The following is a 15,092-nucleotide window of genomic DNA, read 5'->3' as shown; positions in this document are numbered from 1 at the left end:
ATCTGCCAGTGATTTAAACCCCTCACAATCAGGCTTCAGACCAGGACATGGAAAGGAGAAGGCTCAGATAGCACTGATGCATAAACCACCTTATATCTATTTAAAGTTACATTACACTGGATAAAAAATTAGAAGGGATATAAAACCTTACGCTTCAGAGCCAACCTTTGACTGTTTGCATTTAGGAAGGAATTTCCCCTATCGGAAGATAGGCCCAGATCCTCAAAGGTATTTAGGCACTTAACACCCACTGATTTTAATAGGAGTTAGGTACCTAACTTTGAGGATCTGGACTATATTCCTTAACTATCTACTTAGATTTCTAGCACCTTCCTCTTAAGCACCTATTACTGATCACTGTCAAAAATGGGAAATGGAACTAGACTGAACATAGGTCTGATCCAGTATGGCAATTCCTAGGTTCCTGTGAGTAGAGGCTAAATGGGTGCATATACTACTTGACATCTTCGCAGCCTTCAACATGGTCAATCACAAAATGCTCTTGACCTGCTTACAAGACCCAGCCAGAGCTGAAGGTGGAGCACTCTGGCATTTTATATGAAACACAGGGGGGAAAAGTATGCTTCAATGTTAGTAGATACAGTTGAAAAAGGTAATTACAACTAACCATAGCATCATGCTAGATTCTTGGAAGGGAGTGCTACAGAAAAAGATAAACATGTAGGATATTGGCCCATACTCCCGCAGTTCCCTGGGGTATTGTAAAAGGAACTAAACCATAGTTGGAAAATAAGATTTTACTTGGATTAGTCATAACAAATGCGTGTTCCAGGAGAAAGTAGGCAGAGAGACACGTGATCCTTGTCTTATGTCATAGCCTGACAAATGGAAAAAAGTTTAGTTAAATAATGATTGCTTCTTACCTCGTTAATACTGCCAAGTTACGTGAGATCAGTCAATTTCTGCCATGAGGGCTGGCTGGCCAGTGCCCTGGCCATGCTGAGGCACAAAACACACTGTTAAATTGGTTTAAAACTGTGTTTACATAGTTTAAGCTCAGCTAATCAATGCGCATAGAAACAAATCATGTTTAAACCAGATTAGACTGCCTGGGTATAACAGTGGTCAGCAAGCACAAGCAGAACCTCCCCACCCCCAATGTGGATGGTCCCAAATCAAAGGTGCCTAAACTTTAAACTACGCCTTGTATTTCTTAAGTTCACTTTTGAATATTATTATTATTAATCATCATTATTATTATTTATTTGTATCACTATAGCACCTAAGAATCCTAGTCATGGATCAGGTGCTAGGTGCTGTACAAACACAGGGGGAAAAGACAGTCCCTTCCTCAAAGAGCTAACAATTTAAGTGTAAGATGAGAGAAAATAGATGGATACTGATGGACATGTACAAGGAAACAGTAAAACAATATTGGTCAGCATGCTAGGCAGCGGTCATAGCACATCAGCAGCCCTGACAGTTGTAAAGTTGTAAAGGCATCACATTAAAGGAGAGCTTTAAGGAGGGATTTGAAGGAGAACAAGGGTTTAGTCTTGCAGATGTTTAGGGGAGCCCCTCCCAAGCATGAGGAGCAGCATGGGAGAAATACGAAGATACTTGTTTCAAAATTGAATAAGTGGGCAATGGGGACTCATGCCCTGGGTCAATCAGAGGTGGGAGCTGTCATCTTGAAAGCAAAAGATAAATGATAGGTAGGGTGGGCCATAGGCGGCAGGTTATATACTTTGTGGTGCTCGGGCACCAGGATTATTCAGGGCTGGCCTGGGGGCCCTGCTCCACCAATATTTGGAGCTGGGTCTCTCCCCCGGTCTTGCCTGGATCGGGCCCTGGCCCCCGCTCCTCTACACATCCCCCCACCCCCTGCCGCATCCCTGCCTGAAAGAAAGCGGCATGCGCCTCTCCCCTTCCTGCTTGTGCTGCTGGTGTAGCACATTGCTATGTGGAGCGGCTCCCCACAGAATTGCTGTCTGTTGCCCCAGGGTCCTAGTGCCCACAGCCTCTAATGGCAAGGCAGGCTGCCCTTACCCTGCCCTTCTGCCCTAGCCCTGAGCCTCTCCAATGCCCCAAACCCCTCATCCCTAGCCAGAGCCCTCATCCCCCCACACCCTAATCCTCTGCCCCAGCCTTGAGCCCCCTCCTGCATCATGAACCCCTCATCCCCCCGCACCCTAATCCTCTGCTCCAGCCCTGAGCCCCCTCCTGCATTGTGAACTCCTCATACCCAGCCAGAGCCCTCATCTCCCCGCACCCTAATCCTCTGCCCCAGCCCTGAGCCCCCTCTTGCATCATGAACCCCTCATCCTCAGCTCCACAGCCCTTACCCATGCACCCCCTCCTACCCCCTCCCAAACTCACTCCCAGAGCCTGCACTCCTCACCCCCGCCTATGCCCCCACCCCCAGTCCAGAGCCTGCACCCCTCACTCCCTCCTGCACACTCACCCCCTGCCCCAGCCTGGAGCCTGCACCCAACACTCAAACTCCATTCCAAAGCCTGCACCCTGCACCCCTCCTGCACCCTAATCCCCAGCCCAGGACCTGCACCCCAGACCTCCTCCCCCCACCCAAGCCCCCTTCCAGAGCCTCAGGCAGGGGGATGGAGTTTGGGGGGGCGGGTTCTGGGCACCACCAAAATTTCTACAAATTTGCTACCCATGGGGTGGGCATAGGTTGTGAAGGGCCTTGGGAATGAAAACTATCAGCTTATGTTAGTTGCAATAAACACAGGAGAACAGGTGGACGGATTCAAAAAGAGGTGTTAACAGTCACAGTGGCAAGCTAGGAAAATGCTCTTTTCAGCCGCACTCTGAACAGATATGAGTGGGATAAGACTTCATTTTCTCTAGGCTAGTTTCCCTAAAACACTAGTTGAATGACTGCAACTCTAGCTACTCTCTTTATATGCTGACTCCTTCAAGAAGCTGAGCATCAAATCTAGAGCCCAAGCCAGGCACCTGGGGACATGGGAGGTCTTCCGGGGAGAAATTTTGCCCTTCACTTCGGCCCCAAGGCCACAAAGCCATTTCATGATGGCGATTTTTAGTGCAACAGCTGAGGTAGCTTGCGTGAGGTCCTATGCACGTGGGGGTTCCTCTCCCCAACTCCCACTGGCCTGACTGCCTAAATACTGGTGCAGATGGAGTGCACACCATCACAAATGAGCCCTCTGTTTCTGTAGAGGAAGGGGGTGGGCAGTGGTCCTTATTATAACACACTGTCTTAGACAGCCTGTACCCTATTAGGGAAAAGTAGACATGCATGGTGTATCACCCCTAACATTAATCCTCAGAGGGCTAATGTCAGTCTGCCAATGATAAAATATTGAAACTGGCCATACAGACCAAGGGTAACTTGCCCACATTATAGCAACACTGAAGGATAAACCCTGACAATCATTTCACCTTTTCCCCACAAATGGCCACGATGAGGGAGAAGCAGGACAGTTTTCAGAATGCAATGGAAAATCAACCCTCTTGCTAAAAAACCTCCTGGCAATAAATGATGCCAAAGACTAAGGGCTGAGTCCAAAGCTCACTGAAGTCAGTGAGAGGGCTCACATTGAATTTAGATTGCGGCCTAACCAAAAAACCCCCAAAAAAACAACAAAAAACCCCAAGCATATTAAAGTAACTGAACCTAGAAGTGGGAAAGAGTCCAAGTATGATAAAACTTTGAGTCTTTATTTCTGTATTTGGCACTTTGGAGCTACGGTGCTAAGCTAATTACAAATACCTTATACCACAAAGCTGATCTGTGCAAGCCTCACAGCAGGATGGTAAGGGAGGAAGGTAGTCTCTCCTCTCTGCCCTGACATTCATATAAATTCCATCCGTTCTCTCCCTATTATCTTCCATGGCTCACAGAGGGGAGTTAGTCCAGCCATTTATAGAAGAGGGCAGACTCAGAGTAGTGAGTGTGTGGTCCACAAGAACTCCCTCAGGCCTAAGCAGCTCTGCAGTTGCCCAGGATTTTCACCACTATATTTTATCAAAAGTAGTTGGTTATAGCTACATTTCTTATTTTTCAGTGTTTATCTGGAGAACTGAAGCAGTTTTCCATGGCCCTCTATAGAAAAAATAATACCTAAAACCAAACATTGACGTGTTTTTAAAATATTGAAGCTCTCAAATCACTGTCTGTCACTCTGCAGCACATAGCAATTTAAAATTATTGAAGCTCTTAAATAAAGTGCTTAAATTTGAAGGTGATCACCATTCTAAGCATGTGCATTGTAGAGCTATCTGAACTATCAAAGGGCTTCAATTTACTTTAAGCAGGTCATTTTTGCAAGCTATAAGGGAGCCTGTGATTGCCCCACATTCACTGATTTAAAGCTAGTGATTTTTTCAATTCTTCTTCTTTTTTTTTTTTACAAGCACATGAGTTCGGATGCAGCATAGTTATGATTGCTTATATGAGGGTCAAATTGTTCTACACTGTACGTTTGAACTCATGTGTTGGGGGTTTTTTTACTTAGCAATTTTTGCATTTTCCCTTAGGAGCCAAGTCATTGTAGGTGATTTTCCCTAGTCTTTCCACTGTCTAGTGGATATAAAAACTGAACACATTTATCTGTTTGAGTCCTCAATTCACTTAATATACAGTATGCAATTTTCTGAGTGTACTGAGCGCTTTGTAGCTACAAATTGAAACCTATAATGTTCATAGCCAGGAAGCAATGATTAGTGCCTTTTTACAATGGAATATATTTAACCTTGAGATTTTGTCATACATTTTGAAAGCTTTTTCTTAAATCTGTTAGTAATAGCTAGTTATCATCTGTAAAATATTTCCCAGTGACAAAACAGTTGCATTCAGGACACACAGTTTCTCTCTCTCTCTCAAGGGAACTAAAGAAATACCACACAGCCTTAAACTCCAGCCATCAGATGTCATGAACAAGGCTCGGCCATCCCTGTCTCCAGGGCTGCACTTTGTATTTTATTAGGTCCTGTGTGTTTTCCATCTTTAAGTAATGAAGGGATTGTTTCAGTCAGCTCCTTTACATGTTCCTCCAGTTGCCCAATGGCACACCTGCCATGGCAGACACTCTGGCTTCGTTCTTAACATATGTCCCAAATATTTCCATCTCCTTTTTTGGTAACTTTGGAAATCAGGGACTGTTGAACTCCGATGAATTTCATAAATTAATTCCATTTAATACCTACTATTTTCCTAAGGCATTTGCTTTAGAAGTCATAAGATACGTGTCTGTACCTTTGATAAATTTCCTGCTTTCACATCCATGTATTAAAATGGAAATTACATTTCAGTTGAAGATTTGTACTTTGGATTAAGTTGTAGATTTTCTATGATGAAACCTTAAACTGGCGAACGCAGCTGCCACCTTGCCAATTTGTGATATTATTTCCTTTGGGGCATCCCTATTGACTTACACGTTACCCAAGGTATGGGAATGGACTCACCTCTTGTATTTATTTGCCTTCTAAAGTAACAATTGTGTTGGGAGTTGCTGGGGTTCCCCTTAAATGTATTTATTCATTCTGATGATTAACCCTGACTTTTTTGCAATGCTGGACAGTCTTTTGGTCTTTGCTTGCATGTTGGTTGAACTGTAACTTGGAAGAGCTATGCTGTCAGCAAAATACAGCTCTTTTAGTATACTGTTGTTGACATATGTGATACCTGTGTTGTAACCATCTGCACCTCTGCTCATAACGAAGTCAATGGCAGTGCCAAACAGCACAAGTAAAAGCATGCATTGTTGTTTGACATCAGTGTCTATATTGGAGCATTCACTCAAGCCTGAGTTTACTTTAAATGTCCGTGCTGCACTTTGATATACTGCCTTGATGATGTTGATTATTTTTGTCAGCATACTGTAACACTTCAAGATGTTCCAGTGTGAATCACAGTGAAGGCTGTCAAATGCTTTCTTGAAATCTAAGACATTTGATTAATGGTTTTTGCCATTCAATGCTATCTTCAATCCTTGCTCTTAAGGTGAAAAATCTGGTCGACATGCGATCATCTGGGTCAAAATCCAACTTGCTTTCCCCTTAGCTTTGTTTCAACCACTTCCTTTATTCTGCTTAAGGTGGGAAGACTTTGCCTCTCACTAAGAGGAATGTAATGCCCTGCTGGTTATTGCAGTCGCTCAAGTCACCTTTCTTTGGTATTTTGACAATAAAACCATTTTTCTATTGTTCTGAAGACTTTTCTTTCCCTTACTTTGTAGAAGAGTTCAGAGATTATTATCAGTGGTCTCATCATCACAAGCTTTCAGCATTTCCTCAGTGACTAGGTCTTCATTTGCAGCTTTCCCAAGTTTAAACTTTTTCACTTCTTTGTTTGTGATGTAAGATGTTACAATGCTTAATTCTGGGAGTATAATTTCTTTGTCAAAATCAATAGTTTCTTGTGGTGTTTGGTCTGTGAACACCTGTACAATGTGCTCCTCCCATCACTCTCTTTGTTCTTTCTGTTGTGAAGATCTTTCCTTGTTCATCCTTGACAGGCCCTCCCACTGGTGTAAACTGACATCTAGGACTTCACTGAGCTGATAACTCATCTCTTACTTTCATCTCTTTCAGCAGCTGTTTCAATTTCTTTGGCAATGTTAGCCATGTATTTCCTCTTGTCTCTTCTTCCGTTGCTTTGTACTGCTTTGTCTTTTGTGTTATACAGATTTTTTTTTTGGCAGCTTCTTTTTCTAGAGGTGCTTCTGAGGTGTTGATGTTTGCTTTGGCTTGTTTCCTTTCTTTCCAACAGTTCCAAGTGTCTTCACTTATCCAGACTTCAACTTTGCATGTCTGGAAACCATCTAGTTATTGCAGAATCTATGATACTGTCGAGCAGAAAAAAACATGACAAATCACTACTGATTTTTATAACAGATATACATTTTGTAGCACCTGAAATCTATTCTTCAATTCAATTTGAAATTGCAGCTGTAATGTCTTGTCTATTAGCCTTTTACTATCAATTTTCTTAATGCTTTTAGGGGGATTTTCTTAAATTCGATGTTTAGTCTTGCCACACATAAATTGTGGTTACTTCTGACATTGGCTCCTCCGAAGTTCTGGAAGGATTATCTAAATTCATTCCAATACATAGATGGCCTGTCTTGTTCCTTGTGACTTCATCTAGGGAATTTCAAGATACTTTATGGATATCTTTGGGGGGAATTGTGGTCCACTAATTATGAGCCCTGATACTAGGTATAATTCTACCAGTCTTCCATGGTTCTGATTTTGGAAACCCAGGCCATGCTTACCCATTGCTTTCTTCATTCTGCTGTTGTCATCCATAGCCTTCGCACTGAAATCCCCCATTACTAAGCAGAGGTCATGCATGGGAATACTGTCAAGCAGAGTGTGCAGACAACTGATCTCATCATCCTAGTTGTCTATTGGTGCATAAGGCTATATAACTGTCATTTTCACACATCATATTTGAAATCTAGCTTGGGGCAATCAGCTGTTAATTGGCTCCTAAGCTATGAGTGATTTTTCTGCTTTGGAAGTTGTAATTAATGCTACTCCCCTGAGTGGTAACCCTCTTGCCTCTCGGAATATATTATGGCTTTCTTTGCCTTTTAATATTGCTTTTTCTCAGCTCCTGGCCATCAAGAGTAGCAAACTCAATATCTAGATAATATTTGTCTATTTCTTTCATCACCTGTGTGGTTTTTGTTGTTGTAGCCATTGTTCTCATATTCCAGAAACCTATTTTCATAGTTTGTTTTAATTTTAGCAAAAAGCTTCTCAAAGTTTTGGCTTCATGAGGGCTTTCCTCAAGACTCATCATTTCTTCCAAGATGTGGCATGCCATTTGCCAGCAGACCTGCCTTATGTTATTGTTATTTGACTTTTTTATATGAGGGTAGGTTATTGGCTATTGCTCAAATCCCAACCTGGAGGACCAGTGGACTACTTTTTACCTGGTCCCTACCCTTTGACCTTTCTGGTGTCTTTGGCTCAGCCAGGGAAGGAAACTCCAGTAGTGAGGACTGTAAATGTTAATAACTTTGATAAGAAACTATGGCTAACGTTTTAAAACCCGGGTACCTAAAGCTAGCCACCTGAATCCATACTTAGGCACCTAAATTAAAGTAGCCAGATTTTGAAAGGTACTGAGACTCACAGCGCCCAGTGAGTTTTTAGAACTAAATAAGAACAATAAGTGAGATAACACAAAATCTGAAAGAGAGAAGCAAAGTGACATATGGCTACAAAAATTTCAAGACACAGAAAGACATTTTTGAATTAAGTTTAATACACGCAGTTGAAAATGGAAAATGACTCATCACTTTATTTAATTTATTCATTTATTGCATTGTTTAATTGATGGCCAAAAGCCAAAGACAGAGATTTTAAATTAAATAAAAGAAAATAAATTTAATAAATAATCATAACTTCATTGTGTACTGTGAAGCTGCCACCACATAATGAAATAAGCAGGATACCCAATAGGCTGCTGCTTTTATTAAACATAATATTAATTGAAAATATCCACCTGTTGTTTGACGTTTACATACCCCCAAATACAGTTCCATTTCTATGACAGAGAGTAGCATGATCTAAAATGATGCAATATTAATGTGAGAGCTGTTTAACAGGGATTTATCCAACCACCTGAAATCCCCCAATCAGCTTCTTCTCCTCTGCTTCCACAATCCTACCCCCATGAAAGGATAAGGTTCACATAAGGAGTTCCATAAATCTTTATGAGAGTGACGTCCATCCATATGTGTAACATGCAACATTCTGTGGCTAATTCCTGCCATGACCTTGTTATACCAATTATATTAGACCAGTAAAAACCAGCAGGATCTTATTAAAGGGGACAAGACAAAGATGCCACATTTATTATGATAACAATTTGATTTATGACTAATAACTAATATCTTAATTCTTATACACACACATTATACCTAATACCTATACACACACACACACACACACACACACACACACACACATATCCATCAGATGTTCTGCAGCTGCTGCATAGTTACCAGTCCTGAAGATAGCTTAAGTTCATAGCTTGATTTTGTAGCTTGGGTTCGTAGCTTGTGGCAGCTAACTGGCCAGGAAAGCCAGGCACAAGGACAAACTGGATCTCTGTTGGGCAGGCACTGATGTCCTTCCATGTTGGCAGCAGAATGTTACCCAGAGTCTCTCATCTCACCCTTCTTTTTTTTATAGGCTTTTAGTTTGGATTCAAAGTCTACAGGTCTTGCTGTGTCACGCTGCCTCTGGGTTTAGATTGATCACCCATCAAGTGCAGGCGTGACTTTCAGCCTTGAACCTGGCTTTGATCTTCCTTCCGTTGTTCTGTTGTCCTTTTCTTTTTAGGGTGGATGCTTCTTACTTTGTTTAGGGCTGATGTCTAGGTCTTCAGCCATTGGTATTTGAACTTTATCTCATCAGGACAGGCTGGGGCTGGAGGTTGATTCCGTCATTCATACATACCTCATTCACACATCTAAACCAAACTAATAAGATTACAGCAGGGTTTGCAAAAATGAAGGTTGGAGGAAGCTTTTACAAAATGGAGTGAGTGTTTTAAAATGGGGTTTGAATTACAATATGGAACAGAAGTTACAGTGTAGGCAAGTGTAGTGTGGATGGTGAACAGAAGTTACATTAATAAATTAAAAACAATTTCATTTATCAGTTCTACAACCTGGCCTTGTGATAAGATAGGACAATCCAATGCACCAAAGCTTCAAAGAATCCTAGCAACCTGAGAAGACCCTAGGCCTAGCTGAATGTTTCTATGGCTCACAGATAACTGTAGATAATCAGGTTTCTACAGTATTATAGTCTTTAATAAATGGCTTACAGTACAAAAAGGGCAGCTAACAGTTTGTTCTTGAAAGGCTGTTACAAGTGGGCACACCTACAATGTTTATGATGAGCGTCAATCAAAATCAGGAAATATCTATGAGTCTGGTCATGCCCGACAGCTGGCTCTTCTGCCTGACGTTACAACACTGCCAATAGGCAGCCCAGCACTATTGTTTAGGGCACAGCTAAAAGTGAGGTAATGTAAAAGATGCTCATGATTTTTAACTGAATTGAATAGTTTAGCACACACACAAATACCAGAGAAAAATGTAAATAAGTTTTAATGAGGCTGCTACAGTGTCACAGAGCACTCCAGAGTAAATACATGTTTATATTTTAGCAGGTCAGTATCACCTGGCTTTGGTCTTACAAAAATATGCTGTACTGATTGTAAATGTGTCTTGACACTTGAAAATGAAATCTGAAGTAAGCTAAAATATAAAGTACAAAATGTAGGGCTGCTAAAAATCTCTGAAAATTCCATCCTTGCTGGGTGCACTCACTGCTCCTACCGCTGACCAGACCATGCAGACCCATGGCGTTACTGAGCATGATCCTGACCAGGGCTATGGGATTTTCCCTTTAAAGGCTGCTTCTAGACTAGGGTGGGGCAAGCACTGCAATTGAGAACACAGAGCCTGTCCCGCCTGTGCTCCTAACAATTTCTCTGTTGGTACCATGTAGAGGAGGAAGCTGTTTGAGTCAAATACACAGGGGACAAAGCCCAGACTGGGGGAAAGGAAAGGAGTAGATTGGGATGAGGAGTCTGGTGAGATTGTGACTGGTGGCGGAGAAAGAAACTGGGGCCAGGACTAGGTAGCAAGGAGACTGGGATTGGGAGCTGGTGTGTGAGAGGGGAGGCTTGGAGTAGGGGGCTGGAACTGGCTGTGTGTACACAATACAATTCAGTCTTTAATTACATGATCACATTGAACAATGAGAAGAAAACAAAATACCGAACAGCTGCTCATTATGAGAGCACCATCCATCCTGTGCACTGAAGGAAGCAGAGGGCCTCAGGCAAAAATAATATGTGATCATATAATTAAGGACTATCATAATGCATACTGAATAAAGGCTGCACATTCTGGCATTTCCTAACTTTTCAGTGCTTGACTTTGCAATTTAATAATGTTTTTTAACTTAGGGTATGGGTGTGTTTATATATGTGTGTATGTGTGACTGTCTATATAGAGAGAGAGACAGAAAGACGTAAGTCACTTTCATAACACTTTTATTGAAGTTGCAGCATTGTACACTAAGGCAAAGATTTTCCAAGGATTTGTTCACAGTTGGTCAAATTTTCGAAAAGTTTAGTTCCAACAGTGGCTGTAAAAACTAAATACATATGCCACTCCATTCATTTGTGTGCACAAAACCCACATTTGTGCATGCAAGTCGAGTACTTGTATAGATAAACAGGTAATTACATGAACAATCTGCAAGAGTACTAGAGACGTGCCATATTTTGACTCAGCTCTATGACTCAAAAATACCTAGGTACAGCAGCAGTGCTTACATCATTATCCGCATTAAAGCTGAGATTTTCAAAGTAGCATAAAGGAAAGTCATTGAGAATTGGGCATTGCACCCTGAGGTTCCTTCGAAGATCCCAGTTCAAACAAAACAACAGTGCTCAGCCCCAGATCATAGCAGAGACCAGTTCCTTTGTCACCCAATTCTAACAGAGTTCCCTCAGTTTCAAGTAACAAAACCAGCCTCTTTTTTCAGGGGATAGAATTAAAACATTTCTTTGTCTTTTTACAGTAAAGAATATAGCACCTGCTAATCAGATGGAAATAAGTTAAAAATTTATCCTTGAGTTTGACTAAGTCCATAAATAAAAACAAGACATTTCTCTTTCTGGCCCTGGACTTCACATACCTTATCTTCTCCAAGTGCAGTTAGAGGAGGTTCTCTCATTTCCCAATGGAAAAACGCTGGCCTACCACTTCCTCCTCTCCCCTCTCTACCTCTCAAACACCAGCTGGAGAACCCTTCCCCATTCAGGCAGTTTCTCAGAAGCATCTTCCCCTTTCCTCATCCAGACATTTGACTGAGTGGGTGTGATATCCCTGTCATACGGGCATAAAAGGCTAAAGTGTGGTCTATACCTTTTAAATATTTGGCCCCTTGTACCTGACGGGATGCTGAGAACACAAAGTGCGAATCCTGCCCTTAACACTTACAACCAATTCACATGTAAGTTTCTCTTGGCTCAGGCTACACTCATGCCATCTGTTTAAAAATACATGCCTGCCGGAAGATTTGGTGCTCACAGAGTGGTGCCAAGTGAAGTGAACATTCATGCAGATATATGCAGCTTGAATACGAGAGCCATTTCCTCATTAGTAAGTTCCGCCTCTGTGATAGCGCCACATTATTACAATAGATCAGACCTGTTCATTCAAGATAAGCATGCAAGGAGCTACATTGCCATGGGAGTGGGCTGGGGTCAGGGGAGCTTCACTAGCAGGTGGATATCTGCAGGTCTTGGGAGTCAAACAGGGCAAATCACACCCCATCGAGGGAACAATTCCTGTGGGAATGCCCTGGGAAAACCTCACAGCACATTTCTTTCCCTCTCAGGGGGATACTCTGGCCCTAAAATTCAAATCAGCGACAGAAGTCAGAAACAAAGGATTCCAAACAAGAAATAATTAAACAAATACAGTTGAAAAATCCCAGAACACATTATAATTTAATATCTCATTATCTACTAGGCATATAGAACATAACATTAATTTCCCTACTCTCCACCAAACCCAATTCATATTCCACAGAGCCTACGCATCCGTATCTCATCCAGCTTGAGAGGAAATTGTCTTGTGAATCAGAAGAAAGTATGAGAGAACAGTCTATACTTTGGTAATGGTCAGTTTGAATGTTCACATCAGTCCAGCTTCCAGCTGGATTTCCAGAATTTTCTCATACACACTTCACTGCATCAGAAATTTTATGGTTATTAAACAATCATTGCACATGCCCTTATGACTGGTACATAATACTACAGAGAAAATTAAGGGGAAGGTTCGAATAAATAATTCTACACAAACCTAGAAGTTCTTATTTTACATCTAGATTTGCAGGCTGTCTTTGTATGCAGAGCTGGGCTCAGTTCTGAAAAATACTGATATTTAGGGAGGCATTTGAATTTCAGATTTGAATCCTGATTTTGTAATGTTCCTTGAAATCTGGATCCAGATCCGAATGGTGCAGCTTCTCAATTTGAAAGTCAATAAAATATAGGTGGAGAGTTAAGGTGTAAGAAGCCAATTGCTAGAGACCTGAATTCTGGCATGCAGACTATTGCTCCACAACCCCACCCAGCTGTCTCAAATGGAAAATGAAGGTTTTCACTTACTTCTCAGGCTTCTCTCTGGCGTATTTTGCTTCTCTGCTTTGCATTTATCTGATTGCTTGAGCCAGGTAGTATGGAGAGACTAGTGACATCACCACTGAAAGCAGGAGTCTGGCAGAGCTCTGAAGCAGTCAGTTAAAACTCATACAATGAAGCTACAGTCAGCTCCTGCAGATGCTGGATTTTTTTATTCCTCTCAACTGGTACAAAAGAGAGGGGTGGGAATCCACAGCTGGAAAGGACAGGGGAAAGCTCTGTTTCTAGACCTGTCATTTAAAACTAACTCCTTCTCCTTCAGTGGTGCTGGGTAGGAGTCATTCAAAGTAGCTTTGAAGCAAGAGAAGATACACTTGAAAAATGAACAGCCAAGCTAAAATAAAAAATGGAGTTAAAACCCAGATATATATGTGCTTGAAGTCCTTGTTAACTAAGCACCAGAGGCTTTTAGCAAAGAAATAAGTTTTAAATTATCCTTTTAAAATATTTATAGTCTAAATCATCTGGCTCCTCCTGATTTAGGCCATAATTCAGCGAAACACTTAAACACGAGCAATCTCATCCTAAACAGCCATACTCTTAAATTCATACTTTAAGTGTATGAGTTGTCCCAATTGACAACGATGTATATGCTGAATCAAGGTCTTCATAAACATACCCCAAAAGGTATTATTCTTTGACAAGCCTGTTACCATTCAGTGCATGGGACTAATTGTATCTGAAATGCCACTGAATTATGTATTCTGTGATGACTTCAGAACACTAGAAGTGCCAGAGGATTTCACACAAGGAACAGAATATTTTCTAAAGGTTAGTGAGAAGGGATTTTTGTTTTGCTCATTGAATGCCAGCCACAGCCTAGCTAGTGGAGACATTGAGGATACATTTATCTGATTAGCTGAATTTTTATTTTAACTTTTCAGTTCACCTTGAATTGAAGAGAATTTAATTAATCTTTACTCAGAGAGGCAATCTTGGGAATTTTCTTCTCATCAGTTCACTTTTTCAAGCTATTACAGCTCCAGTGGACGATCTCCATCTAGAAATGATGCCTTATTCTAATTTTAATTTTCCTCTCTTGCAGCGTAAACTGATGTGTCGCATTATTGCTAAACAAAGTTCTGAGCTTTCAAAATAAGAATTGTAATTTAAACTTCATCTGCACCTGGGATTTGTTTATTTACCTCCCATAAATTGAAATAGTTGCCTGTCAATGGCTCTAGTCATGTATATATCAGCTAAAGATACAGAAAAGATAAAGATCACCAAATATGCATACAAAAACACTGCACATGCACCCCTGCACATGGGAGTAATGTAAGTATTACAAATACATCCTGATTATACCATACCTTCATGTATTATCTATGTATTTTATACATTAGATTAAACTGCCTGTAGAAACCAACCAATAGTATCTACCAACCAAAACATTGTTCACAATAACTCCATATTTTACCACCTTCTAATCTCTGCCCACCTCTCCCCAAATATCCAGGGAGGAAACAGCTGGGCTTTTCAAACTGACCAGAAATTAGTAAATTAGGCTGACAGGCCCTGATTCAGAAATCCATACCTTTTAGGCAAATGACTTAAGCACATGATTAACTTGGACTCATGCTTAAAGTTAATCATGTGTTTAATTGCTGTATTGAATAGGGATGGATTTAACTATGTGCATAACTGCGTTGCTAAACTGTCATCACTGACAACTCAGACACCTTAATCTTCCCAGCAGTCCCCAAAATGGAAGATTCAGCAGAGGCTGCTAAGCCCAGTGTCAAGAGATGGCTTCTTGAGGAAAACTCTCACCAAAAACTCCTTAAGAATATTTGACACCTACCATAACCACCCTTGGCCTTAGCCAGCCAAGACAGATATTAAAGGGGCTCACCTGCCCATGGTGGTAAATGCTGTGACAGTGAAGCAGTAAGGT

At 41.3% G+C, this 15,092-nt stretch overlaps 1 protein-coding gene across 5 annotated transcripts in view; it reads right to left on the bottom strand.

Annotated features, from left to right (window-relative positions):
* The window catches only part of RBMS3 (RNA binding motif single stranded interacting protein 3), a 977,979-nt gene that overhangs the window by 832,890 nt on the left and 129,997 nt on the right, over nucleotides 1-15,092 (bottom strand). Inside the window, exon 1 of one of the 5 annotated variants that reach the window (XM_050938460.1) lies at nucleotides 13,163-13,235. The exons of the other annotated variants lie outside the window; for them this stretch is intronic. The gene's annotated coding sequence lies outside the window, so the exon portion shown is untranslated. Of the gene's footprint in view, nucleotides 1-13,162; nucleotides 13,236-15,092 lie in introns of those variants that run through there. 5 annotated transcript variants of the gene reach the window in all.

This window comes from Gopherus flavomarginatus, chromosome 2 (genome assembly GCF_025201925.1).
Source record: "Gopherus flavomarginatus isolate rGopFla2 chromosome 2, rGopFla2.mat.asm, whole genome shotgun sequence".
Lineage (NCBI taxonomy): Eukaryota > Metazoa > Chordata > Testudines > Testudinidae > Gopherus > Gopherus flavomarginatus.
This window is presented reverse-complemented; position numbering and strand designations above follow the sequence as displayed.